The sequence below is a fragment of the Phyllobates terribilis genome, unplaced genomic scaffold (genome assembly GCF_046119375.1).
Source record: "Phyllobates terribilis strain yellow unplaced genomic scaffold, ASM4611937v1 Scaffold_5__5_contigs__length_657084704, whole genome shotgun sequence".
In the NCBI taxonomy this organism is placed as follows: Eukaryota; Metazoa; Chordata; class Amphibia; order Anura; family Dendrobatidae; genus Phyllobates; species Phyllobates terribilis.
In genome coordinates this window covers 611,975,384-611,998,116 of record NW_027362765.1, presented here as the reverse complement: position 1 = coordinate 611,998,116, position 22,733 = coordinate 611,975,384, and positions in this window count along the sequence as shown.

Sequence of the window (22,733 nt, the reverse complement as noted above, 5' to 3'; positions counted from 1 at the left end):
GAAACTCAGACCACCCCTCTTGATTGTCTGCCACAAAGCAACGCAAGAACTGCTCAACATCCTGGTTCTTTCTTTCTGTCTGGCCATTAGACTCGGGATGATATCCGGATGAAAACGACAAATGAACTCCCAACCTGTCACAAAAGGCACGCCAAAAACGAGCCACGAACTGAGGTCCCCTATCAGAAACAATGTCAGTAGGAACGCCATGTAGTCTGACAATTTCCTTGACAAAGGCCTTAGCGAGTGTTTTAGTGCAAGGCAGTTTGATGAATGGAACCAAGTGACACATCTTGCTAAAACGGTCCACGACCATCCAGATGACCGTGAAACCTTCAGAGGGAGGAAGGTCAGTAATAAAGTCCATAGCCAGATGTGTCCAAGGTGCACTAGGAACCTCCAGAGGGCAAAGCAACCCCGCAGCAGGAGCATGCGAAGACTTAGATCTAGCACACACAGTACATTGATGCACCCTCTTAATGACTTCCTTCTGCCATCCAGGCCACCAAAAACTGCGACCCCCAAGTCTCTTGGTCTCAGAAATTCCTGGATGACATGCCAACCGAGACTCATGACACTCAACAAACAAATCTCTCCTAAAAGTCCTAGGCACAAACAACCTCCCATGGGGAGTGTTAGATGGGGCATTCTCCTGAGCTTTAAGAATCTCATCCTCCAAAACGGAGTCCAAAGCAGCAATCACAACACCTTCTTGTAAAATACTCTCCTCCTCCTCAGCACCGACCATGGGAGAAAAGCTGAGAGACAAAGCATCCGCTTTAACATTCTTGGTACCCGGGATGTAAGTAACGGAAAAATTAAACCGCGAGAAAAAAAGTGCCCACCTAGCCTGACGGGCATTCAAGCACTTGGCAGCATCAAGATAGATCAGATTTTTATGATCAGTGAAAACCTGAATGGGAAATTCAGCACCTTCCAAGAGATGACGCCAGTGTTCAAATGCGAGTTTAATAGCCAGCAATTCCCGATTACCAATATCGTAATTAAGTTCAGTCTCAGAAATTTTTTTTGAAAAAAAGGCACAGGGATGTATTCCATCCTTGCTTTCCTGAGACAACACCGCACCGAGCCCCACAGAAGAAGCATCAACCTCAACCAAAAACGGCTTAGTCACATCAGGCTGCATAAGGATGGGAGCAGAGGTGAACCTCTCCTTTAGAAACACAAAAGCGTCAATGGCCTCAGAAGTCCACTGAACCGCATTAGCGCCTTTCCTGGTGAGATCGGTCAGCGGTTTGACAATAATAGAAATTTTTTTTATGAATTTTCTGTAATAATTGGCGAAACCCAAAAACCTCTGTATCGATTTCAAACCAATAGGCCTAGGCCATTCCTGCACAGCTTGAACTTTAACCGGGTCCATCTCAAAACCTTCACTGGAGATAATGTAACCCAAAAAACTAATTCTCTGTACAGCGAACTCACATTTCTCTAGCTTAGCAAAAAGCGAATTGTCCATTAATAACTGTAAAACCTCACGTATGCTCCGCCAATGAGACTCCAGATCAGGCGAATAAATCAGATGTCATCCAAATACACAACCACATTTTTGCCGATCAAAGGTCTAAGGATGTCATTAATAAGATTCTGAAAAAATGCTGGAGCATTGGTAAGACCAAAAGGCATAACCAGATTCTCAAAATGACCCACAGGAGTGTTAAAAGCAGTCTTCCATTCATCACCCTCCTTCATGCGCAACAAATTGTATGCCCCCGGAGATCAATTTTAGAGAACCACTTGGCCCCCACTAACTGGTTAAACAAATCAGGAATCAATGGCAGTGGGTAAGGATTGCGTACAGTAATTTTATTAATCTCACGAAAGTCCAGACAAGGACGTAAACTGCCATCTTTTTTTTTTACAAAAAAAAATCCAACAGCCACAGGAGACTTGGAAGGCCTAATGTGACCGGCGGCCAAGCTTGTCTGTATGTATTCCTCCAAAGCCTTTCTCTCAGGAATAGTAAGATTAAATAAACGACTTTTAGGAAGAGTCGCTCCAGGGACAAATTCAATGGTACAATCATAGTCTCTATGGGGAGGCAAAATTTGTGACTCCTCCTCAGAAAAAACTCTCCAAAAATCCTGAATAGGTACAGATAATTCCCCTTTTTCCACCGCAGCAATACGTCCGTTACAACACTTGTCATAACATTTAGGGCTCCAGGACTTAATTTCATTGGTAGACCAATCCAGTACAGGATTGTGCAACTTTAACCATTATTTAATACTACCAAATCCAAATTCTCTTGATGAATACCATTAATAGTGAGGGGAAATTCACAGACCTTATGAGTAACACTCTTCAAGGGAGAGCCATCAACAGAAACCACAGCAATAGGGGATGACAAAGGTTTAGGTTTTAATTAAAGTTTTTCCAAGAATCCCCCATCAATCACATTCAGAGTAGAACCACAATCCACAAATACCCGAAATTCAATTAATTCTTCCTGAGCAGCGGTAGTAGCAGATAGGAATACTCCCTTAATATTTAAACAGGCTATACGTGCATGACTGACCATTTTTTTTTTTTTGTTCATACGAAGCACACAGTTCTTAATGAAATGACCAGAATTTCCGCAATAGAAGCACAAACCTCCGGAAAGCCTGCGGTCTTTTTCCTGAGAGCGGGGTGCCATCGCCCCAATCTCCATCGGCTCTCCTTCGTCAGCACAGACCCTCTCAAGACTCGGAGCTGACATGGCAGAGGATTTACTCTCATTAACCCTTGCAGGCAGTCTCCTGTCCACCCGTATAGCTAATTGCATTGCCTCCTGCAAGTTTCCAGGTGTGGGATAAGCAATCAGCAAATCCTTAACCCTTTCACCTAGCCCTGCAAGAAACAAACTTTTCAAAGCTGAATCGTTCCACCCCACCTGGGCAGACCACCGACGGAAGTGAGAACAATATTTTTCCACATTACCTGATCCCTGCCTCAGATGTCTCAATTCAGACTCAGCAGATGAGACACGATCAGGATCATCGTACAACAAACCCAAAGCAGAAAAAAAACTATCCACTGATCTAAAGCACGGATCACTAGGTTGGAGAGAAAAGGCCCATCCCTGAGGATCTTTGCGCAAAAGTGACATTATGAACCCTATGCGCTGTGATTCATCACCAGAGGATCTGGGTCTTAAACGAAAATACAATAAACAAGCATTTTTAAAAGAAAAAAAATCTTGTTGTTCACCAAAAGATAGATCAGGCAGACGTACCTTTGGCTCCACAAAATGTGTTCCAGAACAACTACTCACGTGTTGTTGGAGCTCGGACACCTCCAGAGAGAGTCCCTGCAAGCGTTGAGCCAAATCTTGATCCGAGACCATGATGGAAACTGGAGGTCTTTCCTAAGAGAAATTTATTTTTTAGGCTGGACTTACTGTTATGATCTGCTACAAGCACTAAGGAAAGACAGGAGATCTGTCCCTACAATAGAACTAAACTGGATCCCTACGATGTAACGGGGAACCTGATCCTGCGATCAGACCCGCTAAAGTCCTCAGCTAGTCTGTACGAAGACCTATAGATGCAAGGGAGGGATCCCTACAAGATCTAGGGACTGGGATAAAGTTGGACACCTCCTAGCAGAAATTGTAGCAGTAAAAGACAAACACACAACATAGAACATAGAGGTCAGAAGACCTAGCAAAACTAACAGAGAGAGGTAACAGAGCACCAAGCTAGCTCAAGAGTAGTAATACAATGAAGTCCAGCAAGGCCAGGAGGGCGGAGCCAGATTAAATAGGCAAAAAAGTTCATGTGACCAGCAAACTAGAAAAAAACCAACAGGAGAGTTCTAACAATGAGAAGTCTGGCCCAATCCAGCCCTTGTTCATTTTGATAAGGGTCAGCTTGTCAGCATTGGCAGTTGACAGGCGAGTGTGCTTATCAGTTATAATTCCCCCAGCGGCACTAAAAACACGCTCCGTTGACACGCTAGCGGCAGGGCAGGCCAGGACCTCCAAGGACAGAGCGAGTTCATTCCAAGTGTCCAGCTTGGATACCCAATAATTAAAAGGCACAGAGGAATCATGGAGGACGCTGGTACGGTCGGCAAGGTACTCGCTCACCATCTTTTGAAACTTTCCACTCCTTGCGAGAGTACCCCGCGCCTCAGGGCCTGTAAGCTGGCCGGGTCTCAGAAAACTGTCCCAGAACGTTGACAGTGTTCCCCTGCCTCTGCTGGATTGGACTTGTGTCTCTCTCACCTGGTTGTTGGTTGGGCAACGAACTGTGACCTCTGTCTCTAGAGTGTTCAGATGGGAATTTTTTTAACAGTTCTGCAGCAAGGGCCTTCTGGTACCTCTCCACCTCAGGAATAAGAGAGTGAAAGGTCTCCTTGTAGCAGGGGTCTAAAACTGTCACCAACCAGTAATGACTGTCACTCAACATTTTGACAATGCGAGGGTCACAGTTAAGGCAGCGCAACATAAAGTCAGTCATGCGTGCCAGACTGGTAACGGGCAAGACTTCCGTGTCCTCACCAAGATGACGACTGACCATGCTCTCCTCCTCCTCCTCCTCCTCCCCCCTGTCCTCAGGCCACCCACGCTGAACCGACGGTATGAGAGTTGTACAGGTACTACCGTCTACAGTGCATGATACCAGCTCCTGTTCTTCCTCCTCCTCCTCCTCCTCTCCCTCATTGTCCCCCAATGCACGTTGGGGTGAGATGAGGCTGGGCTGTGTGTAATCGCCCATTACGGCTTCTTGATCCATCTCATCATACTCTGGCTGCAATGCCTCCTCTTTAATTCTCTGCAGAGAGCGTTGCAAAAGACAGACAAGTTGGATGCTAACGCTAATGAAGGCGTCATCATCACTCACCATCTTGGTGGACTCCTCAAAGTTTGTCAGGATGGTACATATGTCAGACATCCAGGTCCACTCCTGAGGTCTTATGTGTGGAGTCTGACCTGAATATCAACGGCCTTGTTGCAGCTGGTACTCCACAACTGCTCTCTTCTGCTCATAAATCCTTTGCAACATGTGGAGGGTAGAGTTCCAACGTGTGGGGACATCACACACCAGTCGGTGTGCCGGAAGCTGCAAACGCTGCTGCAACACAGCAAGGGCGGCGGAAGCTGTAGCCGACTTCCGAAAATGAGCTGACAGGCGGCGTACTTTGACGAGCAGATCTGGAAACTTGGGGTACGATTTAAGAAACCGCTGAACCACGAGGTTAAGCACATGAGCCAGGCATGGTACGTGTGTGATCTCGCCTCGCCTCAGAGCCGCCACCAGGTTACGGCCATTGTCACACACGACCATGCCTGGATGTAGGTTCAGCGGTCTCAGCCACAGATCTGCCTGCTCTTTCACAGCTGTCCACAACTCACAAGCAGTGTGAGGTTTATCACCTAAGCTTTTGAGTTTCAGCACAGCCTGTTGCCGCTTGGCTGAGGCAGTACTGCAGTGCTTCCAGCTTGTAACTGATGTGGTGATATCTGAGATGGAGGCTGAACATGAGGAGGAGGAGGATGCTCAGGAGCTGTACACTGTGGGGGCAACTCTGACTGACATAGGGCCTGCAATCCTCAGTGTGGGGAGGATGTGTTCCGTCCCAAGGTCCAACTGGGTCCCGGCTTCCACTATGTTTACCCAGTGTGCCGTCAGGGAGATGTACCGTCCCTGGCCACAAGCACTTGTCCACGTGTCCGTTGTCAGGTGGACTCTCCCAGTAACTGCGTATGCAGTCGCGACTCACGATTACTAAAACTTGACCGTGTGGAAGACAGACCGGAGGTGGTGGTGCCCAGGTAACTAGAAGTATTATCTGCTATCCAATTAATAACCTGTTCACACTGATCAGTTCGCAATACTGGTGTTGCAGTGGGCTTCCCTAGTAATTCGGTCAAGAAGTGGGAGCGAGAAGATGTGGCTGTTGGTTGTGGCACATTTTCACCTTGGCCACAGCCCTGTCCTCTATATGCACCATCAGCAGAACGTCAAGTTCCACATCCCTTGCCACGCGCCTTGCCAATTGTAAATGAAGTAAAATAGTTTACACTCGCACTATCAATAAAAAAATGGTAATGAAAAGGAGATTAGAACCGTGGAAGAGGAAAACCACAGTTCTATTTCTCTGGCCTACACCAGACTCTTTTAAACAGATATATTGGTGTCTGAACAGTCAGGTAGACACTATTACAGTTTTTTTTACGGCAAAAAATGCCAAAAGCAGGATAACACAGAGATTTGACCCGTGGAACTGCAAAACCACAGTTATTTTTCTCTGGCCTACACCAGACTCTTTTAAACAGATATATTGGTGTCTGAACAGTCAGGGAGACACTATTACTGTTTTTTTTACGCAAAAAATGCCAAAAACAGGATAATACAGAGATTTGACCCGTGGAACTGCAAAACCACAGTTGTATTTCTCTTGCCTACACCAGACTCCTTTAAACAGATATATTGGTGTCTGAACAGTCAGGGAGACACTATTACAGTTTTTATTTACGGCAAAAAATACCAAAAGCAGGATAACACAGAGATTTGCCCCGTGGAACTCCAAAACCACAGTTCTATTTCTCTGGCCTACACCAGACTCTTTTAAACAGATATATTTGTGTCTGAACAGTCAGGGAGACACTATTACTGTTTTTTTTTTATGGCAAAAAATGTCAACAGCAGGATAATACAGAGATTTGACCTGTGGAACTGCAAAACCACAGTTCTGTTTCTCTGGCCTACACCAGACTCTTTTAAACAGATATATTGGTGTCTGAACAGTCAGGGAGACACTATTACAGTTTTTTTATGGCAAAAAATGCCAAAAGCAGGATAATACAGAGATTTGACCTGTGGAACTGCAAAACCACAGTTCTGTTTCTCTGGCCTACACCAGACTCTTTTAAACAGATATATCTGAGTCTGATCAGTCAGGCAGACACTATTACTGTTTTTTTATGGCAAAAAATGCCAAAAGCAGGATAATACAGAGATTTGATCAGTGGAACTGCAAAACCACAGTTCTATTTCTCTGGCCTACACCAGACTCTTTTAAACAGATATATTGGTGTCTGAACAGTCAGGGAGACGCTATTACAGTTTTTTTTTAAGTAAAAAATGCCAAAAGCAGGATAATACAGAGATTTGACCTGTGGAACTGCAAAACCACAGTTCTGTTTCTCTGGCCTACACCAGACTCTTTTAAACAGATATATCTGAGTCTGATCAGTCAGGCAGACACTATTACTGTTTTTTTATGGCAAAAAATGCCAAAAGCAGGATAATACAGAGATTTGATCAGTGGAACTGCAAAACCACAGTTCTATTTCTCTGGCCTACACCAGACTCTTTTAAACAGATATATTGGTGTCTGAACAGTCAGGGAGACGCTATTACAGTTTTTTTTTAAGTAAAAAATGCCAAAAGCAGGATAATACAGAGATTTGACCCGTGGAACTGCAAAACCACAGTTCTATTTCTCTGGCCTACACCAGACTCTTTTAAACAGATATATTGGTGTCTGAAAGAGAATAGGAGGGATCCAATGGCTGGATGTCCTTAAGGACAAAAATGTCCAGGAAGGATGGGAAATTTTTAAAAATGAGATTCTCAAAGCACAATCGTTAACAATCCCGAAAAGTAGGAAGAATGGGAAGCATTTAAGGAAACCAGGATGGATGAACACAGAACTTAAACACATGCTAAAAAGAAAGAAAGAAATGTTTATTAAATGGAAAGAGGGAGGCATATCTAAAGAAGATTATAATGCAGTCTGCAGATCCTGCAGGGCACGTATCAGGTTAGCTAAAGCTGACCATGAATTAAGGCTTGCAAGAGATGTCAAAAGCAATAAAAAAGGATTTTGGGGGTATGTCAAAAGTAAAAGAAAAGTCAAAGATGCTATAGGATTTTTACAGGATGAAAATGGAGAAATGGTAAGAGAGGATGTTGAGAAGGCCGAACTTTTTAATTCCTATTTTGCATCTGTTTTCTCTCAGAAAGAAAATGTAACATCAACTGATTTTCACTGTCCTTTTAAAGGAATAGAAGAATCCAAGTTATCTGTAAACAGAAAGATTGTGAGGGAATATTTAGCTAACATAAATGAGTTCAAGTCTCCAGGTCCAGATGAATTACACCCCAGAGTACTGAAGGAGATCGTAGAAGAAATTTTAGAACCACTCTCCATAATCTTTGAAAATTCTTGGAGAACAGGAGAAGTCCCAGAAGACTGGAGAAGAGCAAATGTTGTTCCTATCTTCAAAAAGGGGAAGAAGGTGGACCCAGGGAACTATAGGCCGGTGAGTCTGACTTCTATACCAGGAAAGATCTTTGAACAAATTATTAAACATCATGTATGTAAGTACCTGGATAAGAATGAAGTGATTAACCAGAGTCAGCATGGGTTTGTAACTAACAAGTCATGTCAGACTAACTTAATTTCCTTCTACGACAGAATCACTGACTGGGTGGATCAGGGAAATGCTGTAGATATAGTATATCTTGACTTCAGCAAAGCATTTGACAAAGTATCTCACACCATCCTTATTGAAAAAATGACCAAGTATGCAATGGACCAGGCAACTGTTAGGTGGATTCATAACTGGCTTAGTGATCGGACTCAAAGGGTTGTTGTAAATGGCTTCACATCCAGCTGGATGAATGTCTCAAGTGGGATACCACAGGGCTCTGTCCTGGGACCTGTATTGTTCAACATCTTCATCAATGATTTAGATGAAGGAATTGAGGGTAAACTGATTAAATTTGCTGATGACACAAAGGTAGGAGGGATAGCTAATACTAGAGAAGAGAGAGAGAGGATTCAAAAAGACCTAAATAAACTGGAGCAGTGGGCAGCAACCAACAGAATGGTTTTTAACAGGGAAAATGCAAAGTACTACATCTGGGCAATAAAAATGAAAAAAGCATATACAGAATGGGAGGAATAGAGCTAAGCAACAGTACATGTGAAAAAGACTTAGGTATACTAATAGATCATAGACTGAACATGAGTCAACAGTGTGATGCAGCAGCAAAAAAGGCAAATACAATTCTGGGATGTATTAACAGAAGCATACAGTCTAGATCACGTGAAGTCATTATCGGTCTTTACTCCTCTTTGGTCAGACCTCATTTGGAATACTGTGTACAGTTTTGGGCACCACATTTTAAAAAAGACATAGACAAACTGGAACAAGTTCAGAGAAGAGCGACCAGAATGGTGACTGGTCTGCAAACCATGTCCTATGAGGAACGGTTGCAGGATTTGGGAATGTTTAGCTTGCAAAAAAGAAGACTGAGAGGAGACTTAATAGCTGTCTACAAATATGTCAAGGGCTGTCACATTGTAGAAGGATCATCTTTATTCTCATTTGCACAGGGAAAGACTAGAAGCAACGGGATGAAACTAAATGGGAGGAGACACAGATTAGATATTAGAAAAAACTTTTTGACAGTTAGGGTGATTAATGAGTGGAACAGGCTGCCACGAGAGGTGGTGAGTTCCCCTTCAATGGACGTCTTCAAACAGAGGCTGGACAGACATCTGTCTGAGATGATTTAGTGAATCCTGCTTTGAGCAGGGGGTTGGACCAGATGACCCAGGAGGTCCCTTCCAACTCTACCATTCTATGATTCTATGAACAGTCAGGGAGACACTATTACAGTTTTTTTTTACAGCAAAAAATGCCAAAAGCAGGATAATACAGAGATTTGACCCGTGGAACTGCAAAACCACAGTTCTATTTCTCTGGCCTATACCAGCCTCCTTTAAACAGATATATTGGTGTCTGAACAGTCAGGGAGACACTATTACAGTTTTTTTTACGGCAAAAAATACCAAAAGCAGGATAATACAGAGATTTGCCCCGTGGAACTGCAAAACCACAGTTCTATTTCTCTGGCCTACACCAGACTCTTTTAAACAGATATAATGGTGTCTGAACAGTCATGGAGACACTATTACTGTTTTTTTATGCAAAAAATGCCAAAAGCAGGATAATACAGAGATTTGACCCGTGGAACTGCAAAACCACAGTTCTATTTCTCTGGCCTACACCAGACTCTTTTAAACAGATATATTTGTGTCTGAACAGTCAGGGAGACACTATTACTGTTTTTTTTATGGCAAAAAATGCCAAAAGCAGGATAATACAGATATTTGACCTGTGGAATTGCAAAACCACAGTTCTATTTCTCTGGCCTACACCAGACTCTTTTAAACAGATATATTGGTGTCTGAACAGTCAGGGAGACACTATTACTGTTTTTTCTTACGGCAAAAAATGTCAAAAGCAGGATAATACAGAGATTTGACCTGTGGAACTGCAAAACAACAGTTCTATTTCTCTGGCCTACACCAGACTCATTTAAACAGATATATTTGTGTCTGAACAGTCAGGGAGACACTATTACTGTTTTCTTTATGGCAAAAAATGCCAAAAGCAGGATAATACAGAGATTTGATCAGTGGAACTGCAAAACCACAGTTCTATTTCTCTGGCCTACTCCAGACTCTTTTAAACAGATATATTGGTGTCTGAACAGTCACAGACACACTCAATTTTTTTTTTTTTGGGGAGGGAATACCGAAAGGTTAATAAGACGTGTATTTGTACAGTCTGACTGAGGAAAAAAAAAATATATGATTTAGATGAAAAAAAAAAAGGATCTTTCCTGGCCCCTGAGACCGGGGGATAAGTCTAGCAATTTGACCAACAGGAGCACACAGGACTGTAATGCAGCGTTTGCTGGTATAACCACTGCGTCTCCTATACAGCCTGCCTGCCTGCCTGATATCTGGGATGGATATTAGTCCTGAGAAGGACTGTTTGTTTGATTGGCAGGCTTTAGAGACCCTTCACTACCTATTTTGCACTATATATCTCTCCCTAACTCAGCAGCACTCTCCCTACACTGTCTGATCCGGAGCGACTGTGTTCAAGATGGCGGCGCCCGGTTTTAAATACTCGAGGTGACGCTGTGCGGCCAGCCAATGACTGTAATGCCCACAAAGAACATGGCTGCGGCATTCCAGTGACTGGCTAGCAATCCCTGCATGTTCATTGGCTCTGAAAAGAGCGCCAAACGTGCAGGGTGGAGACCCGAGCTCCCGCCCGAGTAACCCGGAAATGCTCGGTGCTCGCCGAACATCCCAAATAGTGAGATGCTCGGGTGAGTACTGAGCAGTGTTGAGCATGCTCACTCAACACTAATAGGCAGTTCTCACATTGCATACAGGATTTCACAGCCCGGACAGGAGACTTTGTACGGTAAATACAGAAGATCCCGTTCTCCTCCATATCAGGCTGAGCAGATGCGAAACGCTCCACCATATTCCCCAGCAGGGTTCTTGAAATGGCAGTCTTTGGTGCTACAACTGAAAAAAAAAGTCTATTCTATTTCCTATTAATACCGCTGTTAGCATAGGGATAGGTGCTAGGTATCGTCTGATGGAAATTAGTGCTCATTGTGGCCATATACATCTCTTCCACTGTCCATAACTTGATTGCTGTTTTAAAAAAACTCTGACAGATTTGTACTCAGAAATTCATCAAAGCAGGCAAAATTAAATGATTTAATGAGTCCATTCGCAGTTTCTTTGTTGCATCTATATGTAAGAGGTAGTGGCGGGAAACAGTAGACTAGTGGTGCTGAAATTACCACTTCAGAACTCTCCAGTGCTTTGTTTCCATCCATTTCTTGGTGCTTCTTGAAGTATGTTTGGGTTCATTGTCCTGCTGTAAGACCCATGACCTAAGATACAAACCCAGCTTTCTGACACTGGGCATCACACTGCGGCCCAAAATCCTTTGGGAACCTTCACATTTCATGACACAGTCAAGGCACCCTGTGCCAGAGGCAGCGAAACGTCCGCTAAATATCTTTGAACCTCCACCATATTTGACTGTAAGTACTGTGTTATTTTATTTGTAAGCCTCATTCCATTTAAAGTAAACAGTTGAATGATGTGCTTTAACAAAAAGCCATATCTCGGTCTCCTCTGTCCAAAAGACGCCTCCTGGCTCTCTAAAAATAGTGGGGGCCGTCTGCTGGCAAGCTGTAAATTTTGAGGGCTGCCTGCGGACCCTCCAAGTTTAAAATTTTACAGTATTAATACTATTAATACAATAAAGAAAATTTGACCACCTCAGATGGATAGATTTTATTTCAGTAGCAATATACTGCTATGCAAAGCATAGCCGGCTGATGGCCCACCAAATATGTGATATTTCAGTTTTTCTTTTTTAATAAATTTGCAAAAAATTCTACATTTCTGTTTTTTTTCAGTCAAGATGGGGTGCAGAGTGTACTTTAATGAGAAAAAAATGAACTTTTTAGAATTTATGAAATAGCTGCAATGAAACAAAGAGTGAAAAATTTAAAGGGGTCTGAATACTTTCCGTACCCACTGTTCAAGACATTATCCTGGAAAGAATGTTTCTTAACATTCTTTCCAGTAAAGTCCATTTTAGCTTCAGTTTTGTATGTTTTATTGTCAGTCCATAAAAGTGACATAATACTTATTAATACTCATTTCTCAACATTGTTTCCAGCAGCAACCTGGGATTCAGAGATGCTTCCAGGGGTCTTTCCCATGCTTTTCTCATGCCATTTCAGCTTTGTTTCCATCGATTTGAGCAATTTTCAGACCCCTCCAGACCAATGGGGTGGGGGCCGCCGGAAATTTGCTCGAGTTTCCCATTGACTTCCATTATACACGTTACTGGGGTCGAGCACCCGAGTATTACGATTTGCCTGACTCGAGCAATGAGCACCCGAGCATTTTAGTGCTTGCCCATCACTAATTCTGATATTTGTTGCCCGATCTTGGATTTGCCTTTGACCATCAATTTGCCTAGCCTCTTTGTCTTGATCCGCTACCTTCCTGGAATTCTGACCTTCGACTATGACCTGACTACGCCTCTGTCTTTCCCCTTAGCTTACAACAAGCTCTCTTGGTGTCTGACCCTGGACTTCTTGACTACCCAAATTCCCCTTGGAATCAAATGAACATGTTTTGAACTTTGTATTGCAAACACAATCTTTTTAATGTCCAAATGACTTCCAGCTTTTTGTTTTAAGGAAAAGGATAGTAACCAGGGGTAACAAACAGAATATTTAACAAGACACTGCATTGTCAGAATTTTTAGGCTACTTAAATTGCGCAAACAATCTAAAAATGATCCTTCTAGGGAGGCAGGTGCATGCATTTTTATTGTTTATAGAGCTTTGAACTTTGCTAAATGAAGAAGTGATTACGTTTTCATAAGCCATCCAAAAATTATCCCTTTCATTAGGGAGACAAAACAGGGGTTTGGTTTTGAATGTAAAGAAGTAACGGCCTCTCAAGTAGAAGTAAAAAACATTATCCTTTGTTTGACATGAAGAAGTTATGGCTTCTCAGTAAGGAGTGAGAAATTTTCTCTTTTGCGGTCTCCAACTAGTTTGCTAATCATAAAATGATTAGGCAATTGCAAAGTTTAATGGACTAGCTGGTGGAACCAATGTGCTGTGATCCAAGGAAAAGCCTGGAGGGGCATGACTAAGTGCCTCACCAAGTCCGACCTTGAGTGTATGGCGGCTGGCGATACCACGATCTGAGGAGAGATGAGGGAGGCGGAACAAGGTGCTACACCAGGACTGACCTTGGGTGAATGGCAGCAGACCCCTAAGGAACAGGAGGCAGCAACGGCCAGGAATGGTAGATTTGGCAAGCACAGGCAGACACGGCTGATAGACAGGAGGCAGGTGGGCACGGGTGACAGACTGGCAGGCACGGCTGATAGACAGGCAGCCAGGCTGGCACAGCTCATAGGCAGGCAGGCACGACTGATGTACTGGACTTGTTTATTGGATACGAGCGCTGGGACCTGAGAACTAGCAAGCGTGTTAGTAACAGGCATACAATGTTGCTCAGGCACCTCCATGCAGGTGGAGATGCTTTAAAAAATAATTGTCTCAAAGTCATTGGCTGGGGACACTTTAAGACTTAGCGTACGTCTGCACTAAGCACAGTGCCCCGGACATCAGCAGAAGATGAAGTGCAGGCCTGCGGCGGTGAGTTAGTCGGTGTCTCTGCAGGGAGAGGAAGGGGGGCAGAGTGCAGAGACGCCGACTCTACAGTACCCCCCCTTACACCTCCTTCTTTTCAAGCCCACAAGGAATCTCACCAGGAGGAGAGGGGCATGGATGTTCTCCCTGTGCTTCCTGGACCTCTCCTCAGGGCCAAACCCCTTCCTAACCACAAGAAAAAAGGTTTATCCTCTTACACTCTTGATGGCCAGAATGTCCTCTACCTCAAAAACATCTTCAGTGCTAACTGTAGTAGGAGTGGTACCAGCATCTTTAAAAAAAGGACTGAGAACGACATGCTTGAGGAGAAACTTATGAAAAGAATTGGGGATCTGTAAAGAGGCCGGGAGTTTGAGCAAGTAGGCTACTGGATTAATCTGTTTCAGAACCTTGAGCAGACCGATGAAGCGAGGATGCAGTCTATAGGACGGTATCTTGAGATGGACATACTTAGACGACAGTTCAGACCTTGTCCCCTGCCTAGATAGGAGGCTGTGTTTAGGACCCAGCGACTACCTCTCTTTAGTCTGGGTGTATATAAACCTGATGTGTCAAGGTGGGCGTCGCCGGTTATACTCATTTCTACTTGGAACTTGGCTAAAGTAGCATCACGTCCTCTCTGGAGTCTTGAGGCCGTGTGCCCTGTTGGAGTTCTTCTAAAGCTAAGTTATTATTCCCCTGTGTTGTCTTCCCCTTTTGTCTTTAGAGTGCTAGCGGAGGTTGACTAGTGCTCATCTCCTTCCACCCCCAGCTATAGCCTTACGCCAGGGATAGTAGGGCGAGGCACGTGAGCGGCGACAGCTGCGGAGGCTGTATAGGACATTAGGGGGAGACAGGGTGACGCTAGTTCAGATTAGGAGGTCACCACTTCCCCCTTTCCCTAGAGTCTGGGCTCCATTTCCCTTTCCCCTCTGTGTTGCACTCACACCTGGCGTGACATCAAGTGTAACAGACAGTGGCTCTGGATCCGGCTGTAGAAGGTCACTGTGTTTGGCATTGCAGATGCCTTCTTGATCCTCTCATCTCTGTAGTGTAGTGATATCCTTCTTCCTTAAAGACCCAGCAGCGACCTCCAACTTCTGCTGCTAATTGACACACCCTTGCTTGTAGTTAAAAACTCTCAGTGTCTCCAGAGAGTCACCGGTGATAGTTCTATGTTCTTCTGTCCATGTCTGGACACTAATAGTCGGCTAGTTTCTTCTTGGACTTCCCTTGGAGGACAGTTGGCGTTATCTCTGGTGTCTTCTCAAGCTAAGTGTATCCCTTTTGTTTGTTTACCTTGTTGTCTTTAATTACAGTGGGGTCTGACTAGTGTTCACCCCGTCCCCTCCCTATCTAGAGCCTAGCTCTAGGAACATTCAGGATTCTGGGATTAGGTTTCCTGTTCGGCGATAGGTGCGGAACCTATATAGGGACGATAGGGTAGTCAGGGTGATATTATATCTGCCTAGGGGTCTCCACTCCCTTTTCCCTAGTTGTTGGGCTCCCTTCCCCCTCTTGCCATTGTTGTACACTTGTTCCTTCCCTTACCTTCCGTGACATTAGGGCAGAAATAGGAGCAGTCCGGGAAGAGAAATGGGGAATAAACTGGCAGTACTAATTTGTGAATCCGAGAAATGGCTGGATAGCTTTCAGACTGTCTGGACGGTGCCACTTCAGGACAGTGAACACTTTCTCAGGATCCATTTTCAGACCGGTCTTGGAGATAATGTATCTGAGAAACGGAAGAGAAGTCTGCTCAAAGACTCACTTTTCATATTTGGCGTACAGACAGTTCTTCCTTAATCTCTGCAGAACCTGACAAACATGTCTTTCTGTGTGAATGCAGATCGGGGGAGAAGACCATGATATCGTACACTACTACACACGTGTAGAGGAGATCCTGGAAGATGTCGTTCGGCAATTCTTGAAAGACTGCTGTGGCATTACAGAGCCCAAACGACGTAACACAATACTCGTAGTGACCATCACGGGTATTAAAGGCCGTTTTCCATTCATCTCCCTGACGAATTTGGATCAGGTTGTATTCCCCCTGCAGGTCAAGTTTTGTCAAGACTCTGGAACCTTTAAGACAGTTGAACTGCTCGGAGATGAGAGTCAGAGGATATTTATTCTTTATTGTTATTTGATTGAGTCCCATATAGTAGATGCAGGGTTGAAGTGAACTGTCCATCTTCTTTACAAAGAAAAATCCTGCCCCAGTCAGGGAGGAAGATTTCTAGATAACACCCCTAGCAAGATTCTCTTAAGTGGCTCGGGTCTCAGCCTGCGACAGAGGGTAGATTCGACCTTGTGGAGGGTATGCGCCTGGAAGGCGATTTATAGGACAGTCATACGGCCTATGAGATGGTAGTGTCTCAGCCACCTTCTTGTCAAAGACATCGGCGTATGTCCAATATGGCACAGGCAAGCCAGGTAAGTTAGATGGAGAAGCTGGAGGTCGAGCAGGACGAATTGGGACAAGGAAATTTTCATGGCATTCCTGTCCCAAATGAAATACTTCTCCAGATTTCCAGTCCAAGACAGGCTTGTGTCTCCACAGCCATGGCAGACCTAGAAGCAAAGGGTGAGACAGATCTGACAACACGTAGTGAGGAATTTTCTCTGTGTAGCATCCCCACCCAAAGTTCCATGGGCTCAATAATGAATAGGATGGTCCCAGAAAGAGGCTTTCCATCCACCGACAAAACCACAACAGTCCTGTAGAGGTTGGATCAGGATTTTACACTGCTCTACAACGACCTGTTGGATGAGATTGCCTGCGGAAACGGAGTCTAGGTAGGCTGACTCAAAAAAACAGATGTTGCCGCAGGAGACCGATACTGTCAGAGTCAGCAATGGAGAGGAGTGATTCTTGCCCAGGGTAGCCTCTCCAACAGACCCTAGGCACTGGAGTTTCCTGGTTTCTCGGGGCAGGATCAGATAAAGTGTTCGGGACTGCCACAATAGAAGCATGTTCCTTCTGCACGATGAACCTCCTGACCTTGCTTAGCCACCTTCACCTGGTCGATCTGCATAGACTCAAGGAGAGGTGCCGCAGATGGAGCTTGCTGAGTGATCGGCCTTTGGGAGGTGGGAGCTAGACACACAGATCTTCTTTCGTGGGTCAACTCTTTGGATCTCTCCTGGAACCTGATGTCTGTCTGGGTTGCGAGGGACACCAGGTCATCCAATGAGGTGGGTATTTCCCGACTGGCCAGCTCCTTGATTTGCGAAGAGAGGCTTTCCCAGAAGGTAGCCACCAAAGCCTCATTATTTGGATGACAGGGTATGAAAACGAACAGCATACTGGCCCACTGTGACATTACCCTGGTGCAGCCTGAGTAGAGAAGATGCTGTAGAAGAAGGATGGCCGGTCTTGTCGAAGACCTTACAGAAGGTCTTTAGAAATTACTGGAGGTTCAACGCAAGAGGATCCCCTCTCTCCCATATAGGTTTGAGCCATGCCTGGGCTTCGCCAGAGAGATAGGACATGGTGAAAGCCCCTTTGGCCCGGTCCAAGACGAACTGATGAGAAAGAAGTTTGAAATGAAGTGTGCACTGGTTGATGAACCCTCAACAAAGGGCAGGGTCTCCACCATAGCGTGGATGAGCAGTCAAGGTCCATGAAACTAACTCGCTGGCTGATGGGTTGCGACCATGGTTGCCGCAGCTTAGGAAGGTGCCACTTCAGCCAAAGTTACCAGCGTATCTAGGTGGGTGGTCACTGTTCACAGGTAGGAAAAGATTTTATCTTGCTGGTCATTCTGGCGGGAGACTTCTTGGTCTGAGATAGAGGAGGATTGGAAGCAAGCGGATTCCATGGACTGAGCAAACTATAATGGGTGGTGGAACCACTGTGTCGTGATCCGACGAAGGGTTAACCGAAACGCGCGTCGGGGCTGCTGCTTCCCGCATACAGCCTGTTGCCTTCCTCTTTGTTGCCCTGCCCCTCTGCCCTTTCTGGATTCTGTGGGTTTCATCGGTATGTATACTATTTTTATTAAATTACTATCTGGCAGTGGGACTTACTACTTAGGGGCACTTGATGATAGTGTGACTCTGGCACCTAATATTGGAATACAACATATGGTCTTGCACAAATTTGTTATTACTTTATAAAATGATTATTATGCTGTATTGCGTGTAGCTGGTTCTATTTGGTTCACAGTAGTTACTTTTACACTCCCCCCTATGTCTGTTTTTTGTATGACTTCTAAATAAAATTTTGATAATTTCATATAAAGTATGGGCTTTTTGATCGTTTTCTTTCTCTTTTTTTCTTGTAATTTGGTGATCCGAGGAAAGCCTGGAAGGGCGTGACTAGGTGCTTCAGCAAATCCGACCTCGGATGCATGGCGACTGACGATGCCACAATCCAAGGAGAGATGAGGGAGGCAGAACCAGGTGCTACACCAGGACTGACCTCAGGTGGATGGCAGCTGACCCCCAAGAAACAGGAGGCAGGAACGGCCAGGATTGGTAGACTTGGCAAGCACAGGCGGACACAACTGATAGACAGGCAGGCAGGTGGGCATGGCTGATAAACAGATAGGCTGGCAGGCACGGTTGATAGGCAGGCGAGCACGGCTGAGACAGGCAGACTGACACGGCTGATAGACAGGCAGGCTGGCACGGCTCATAGACAGGTGGGCTGGCACGGCTGATGCACAGGACAGGTATAGTGGATACAAGCACTGTGACCTGAGAACTAGCAAGCCTGTTAGTAACAGACATACAACTTTGCTCAGGCACCTCCATGCAGGTGGAGGTGCTTTAAATAGTAATTGTCGCCCAGCCATTAACTGGAGACCCCTTAGGACGTAGCGAGCGTGGCCCCTTTAAAAAGGGGGAAGCGCGTGCACCCTAAGCACAGTGCCTGGGGACATCAGCAGCAGGAGAGGAGGGATGAAGGGCAGGCCTGCAACAGTGAGTGAGTCAACGTCTCTGGTCTCTGCTGGGGAAGGGAGGCAGAGTGCAGAGACACCGGCACTACACAATAGCTTTTTATCAAGCCTTCCAAACATTATTCCCTTTTTTTCTGCAGAGAAAACAGGAGTATTGTTATGAATGTGAAGAACTTATGACTTGTTGTCACCAAGCCTTTTTAAAAATTAGCCATATTTTGAAAGATTCACAAATATGAGAGTATGTTTACAAACATCAATACTTCTATCAAGCACAATGAAACACATTAGCGAGACACCAAAAAAGTCAATAACAAAGTCAGTAGAACAGTGTGTGAATATATAAAATAGATTTTATTGATCAAGTATAAAAAATGTGGAGGACACACAAACAAAATGAGAAGGGCACATATAACAGGCACCAGAGCGCAGGGTCGAGACTCTCCAGTACGCCGGGCATGGGTCGGATCCTATCTTCGGTCCCCTGGTCGCAAGGTCGGTGGTGGCCGTGCCCGACGCCTGGCGCTGCATAGGTCACATTAAGGAACACACAGCTGTGGGTGTTAAGTGCTGCTGAAATGCTCCCTCTGGGCTATGAGATGTGGATGGCGTTCCCCATGATGTTGGATGCAGAGGGAGACAGGAGTTCAGATGAGAGAGTCACAGAGGCATGTGAACGTTGAAGTTTAACTTTACAACATGCACAACATGTGCAGAAGGTAAAACAGGTTCCAGAGTCACAGGCAGCATTTGATGAAATGGAGGCAGAGTGATGCAACAAATGAGGAGCTTACAAATAGGTCCCTCCAGGTGTCTAAAGTCTGGTATCCGCTCCTGACGCTACAGAGATTGTTTTCAGAATCTCCATCCATCTTAGGCCTCATTGCCAGGTTAGGCCTCACTGTCCCATTCACACTAACCATCATGTCTCATGAAGGGGCAGACCACTGCTAGATGATATCCCCGCGATCTGGCCGTGAGTAACCACCAATGGCCGAGTGTAGCTCTTGCATCCTGGGCACACCTGAACTGGGCAGTAGACGGTTGTGTACACGTGATGATCAGGCAATCACTCACCCCACTGACAGACGACTTGTTCCCTCATGCTGTGTTCTCAAGTTAGCCGTTCCCAGAGCTGTCTGGTAGGAATAGGGTAATGGATTCCCTCACATGCTGGCTGGTTGCTGTGGTGCTTCTCTATGTGGTGTTATCTCATCTCCATCTAGATCTGATCTCTCTAAAACTTAGTGTGGCTATGTGCCCATGATGCAGAAATGCTCCGGATTTTTCCTGAGCGTTTCTGCATCTCCCTGGCAGAAAAAACGCATGCGGATTGTACATGCAGATTGTACATGCGTTTTTCCTGCCAGGGGCATGCGGATGTGAAGCGTTCTTCACTTGCATTTCTGCATGCGGGTTATCAAGCGCTTTCCAAGCGATTTTAGCATCACCTGGAAAGTGCTTGACAACTTGGTCACACTATATAAATGCATGCAACCGGCATGGATGTGTAGCACCCTGAGGATTCGGCTGCTACAGGGGTATTGCACCTCAGCCAGAGGTGTGATATTCCACTCCCGGGTAAGGATGGAGTGTGGAGCTGAGCTCAGAAGGCTGCATGCACTACACACATCCCATTTCCGGAGGGCAGACCAACGGTACTCCCACTTAGAAATGTGCAGGTACGACCGAGTCTGTCCTTGGCTGGAGTGGGAGGGGGGTGGTACATCCCAGTAGTGTAGGGGCAGATAGGGGGAGCAGTCTGGGTAAAGCTAGGAGCTCATTGGGTGCTGGTCACCTGAGCTCACACATAGAGGGAGTATATAAGGTGGGAACCATCTTAGATCAGGGTCAGTCTGTGAGAAGTCAGTGAGACATCAGACTTTGCAGAGCAGTGGAAGAAAGCAGAGGAGCAGAGCAGCCCCAGAGCCAAGAGTGAGAGAGGAGAGAACGAAAGACCCAGAGGGGGAGAAAGAAGGAACTCTGAGAGCCCAAATACAACCACAGGGTGAAGAGTTGGCAACAGGGTACCGGATCCCAAACTGGTGGGGGCTACAGCATACCTCAGCCAGAGACCGGAGGCCGTGGGCAGCATCTGCCACGGCCACCCACCAAATCCACCCGGAAGGCAGACCACGCATAGGGTCAGGGAACCCAGAGGCAAGGGTTCGCCAACAAGAGGCCCGAGGGAGCCGGACATAGGTGGATCCCTGGTGGGGAAGGCCAGAGACGAGGACAGGACAGAAAGGGAGCTCAGAACCACGCTCCAGAACTACTTGGGGGTTGGCCGAGTCCAGGACCTGGTGGACGCAGCACGGCTCGGGTGGTCACTCAAGGCCGGAGTGACCAGTACAAGAACAGCAGTAAGTAAAGAACCCTGAACTGCACAACCCAACTCTGACTCTCATTACCATCTTCCCTGCACTTCCACAACCACCATCCTCTGCACCTGACCCCCTGAGGCTATACCCCTCCCGTTGGGGGTTATACTACCTGGGCTGCACAAACACCATCAGCCTCAGCGGACCCTGCTGCAGCGGCGGCCGTAGTGACCGCAATTCAACGGGTGGCGTAGTCGACATAAAGAACTTTAGTAACATCAGTAAGGACTGCCACACACTGAGCTTGACACCCTGGGCACGGACCGGGTCACAGCCACTCGGAGACTACAACCCCCATCTGATCCGGCTCCGGGTATCCCCAACAACACTGGCCCAGGGGGCGCGTCAGATGTATATACTGTGACCGAAAGAATGGTAAAAAATAAATATATACTTACCTTCCGATGGCCCCCGGTGTCTTAAGAGATGCGTCTCGGCTTGCCAGCTGCTCGTGGTACACTAAAGGACCTGCCAACGTCAGCGGTCACGTGACCCGTCACATGACTAAATGACATCATGGCAGGTCCTTTTTAGACCATCGCGAGCTGCCGGCAAGCCATGACGCATCGCTAAGGACACCGGGGGCCATCAGAAGGTAAGTATAATGTATATTTTTAATTTTATTTATTTTTTTACAGGTTCTATGGTTCCTGGGTCCGGAGGAAAGTCTCCTCTTCTCCAAACTCGGGTACCATCCGCACATTGAAAAGCATGGAATCTGCATGTACATATCCAGTGATGCGTAATTCATGCGTTCCAATGCAAGTCAATGGTGGCGAAAATGGCTGCGCTTCCGCAAAATAATTGGTAGTGCTGCGTTTTTTTCCGCAATGATAATCCGCAGTGGAAATTTCCGCAGCATGTGCACAGCACATGCGGATTATCATTGGGGAACATGGCAGACCTTCTACCATGCGTTTTTTAAGCGTTTCTGCAGCGGAATTGCCGCTGCGGAAACACTTAAAAAACACATAGTGGACACACAGCCTGTAACTTGTGTAGCTAGCTCCACCCACCAAAGTGTTCCTTAGCAACTTGTTCTGGTGTGGACAGTTAACTATTTACTTACTGAGCTAGTGTGATAAGTGCTGAGTCATAGTGGCAGTGCATAACATTAAAGGCACATATACAATATTCATCATTCTGATAAAACACTCATGTAATACCTGGCTCTGGGGCATTACACACATATCACAGATTATGTAATAACATTGATACAGGGTGGGCCATTTATATGGATACACCTAAATTAAATGGGAATGGTTGGTGATATCAGCTTCCTATTTGTGGCAGATTAGTATATGGGAGGGGGGAAACTTTTCCAGATGGGTGGTGACCATGGCGGCCATTTTGAACTCAGCCATTTTGGATCCAACTTTATTTTTTTCAATGGGAAGAGGGTCATGTGACACATC